Raw genomic sequence first — 1,339 nt, forward strand, 5'->3', positions numbered from 1 at the left:
GAAATGCCGCTTGGATCATTTATTCTGCCATCGAACAACTTGGCTGGGAAAACTAGTGGTGACTGTCTCTACCCGCACACCCCTCAGAACGGACTTGTGAAAGTCCCATTCCTACTTGTTCTTCCCCTCTTGGTTGTACGCTCCCTCCCTGTCATAATTCTTGAGCTGCCTAACCAGCAATGGTTCATAACATTTTCTTTTTAAACGCCTACAGCACCTGGCCTTCCTACGTGGTCTCCCATCCAAGTACTGACCAGGCCCTACCCTGCTTAGCTTCCGAGATCTGGTGGGATCGGGCTTGTTTGGGGTGGCACGGCCATAGACACCATAACGTATTTAAAAGATTGCACATCCCTTGATATTCTGGTGGCACCTCCTTACTTTCTTTTCCTTTTGTCAAGTCCAGTTGACAAGAAATGCACCCTCTTTGCTCCAGTGAAGTCGGCACCGCAGATTCCCAGCGGGGAGAGCATCACAGACACTGTCCCTGACTTTACAAAACTTTCAGTCCAGTCGGGGAGAAGGCCATAATGTTTTTAAAAGATTGCACATCTCTTGATATTCTGGTGGCACCTCCTTACTTTCTTTTCCTTTTGTCAAGTCCAGTTGACAAGAAATGCACCCTCTTTGCTCCAGTGAAGTCGGCACCGCAGATTCCCAGCGGGGAGAGCATCACAGACACTGTCCCTGACTTTACAAAACTTTCAGTCCAGTCGGGGAGAAGGCCAAGCACACGGTAATTACTGTGACGATACGGGAGAGCGTGGTGGAAAAGGGGCGGGCTCTGGCGAAAGACAGACGGGGTTCGAATCTCGGTGCTGCCACTCGCTAGCGACATGGGCCTGAGCTGGCTGCAGTCATCTCTATGCCTCATTTGTCTCGTCTGTGAAATGGGGACAATAAGAACATCCTCCTGTCCCCACCCTCCCTGTGCTCCCTTGGCCCTTGGGTCAATGGCATTATCCTTCTCTGGCTGTTCCCCAGTTTCGTGATGAGACGTGGCGACTGGAGAGAACATTCTAGGTGCACCTCTCAGTCTTGGCGTTGTCCAGGGCGGCATAAGCCTTCCCTCTTCCTCCCAGCTCAGCTATCAGCATGTCAGCAACTTCCTCCTGGAACCCAACGGCCAGGAGCAGAAAACGTTCTTTTCTCTTTTTTAAGTCTCTGTCCCTCGGGCCCACCCCTCATCTCCTCTCCAGCCCCGTCCTCCTCCCTCACCCAATCAGGACACTTCCATCAATAGATAATAACTAAGCGATAATGATATCATAATAGGGACGTTTACTCGAGATCTTAGCGTGTGTGAGAGGCGTGTGCGTAGGCTTTTCCGTGTGTGATC

At 51.1% G+C, this 1,339-nt stretch overlaps 1 pseudogene; it reads right to left on the reverse strand.

The window, feature by feature from the left end:
- Positions 1 to 205: 205 nt before the first annotated feature.
- LOC112471122 lies at positions 206 to 324 on the reverse strand (annotated as a pseudogene).
- Positions 325 to 1,339: the final 1,015 nt, after the last annotated feature.

Source organism: Pteropus alecto, unplaced genomic scaffold, assembly GCF_000325575.1.
Source record: "Pteropus alecto unplaced genomic scaffold, ASM32557v1 scaffold45, whole genome shotgun sequence".
Lineage (NCBI taxonomy): Eukaryota > Metazoa > Chordata > Mammalia > Chiroptera > Pteropodidae > Pteropus > Pteropus alecto.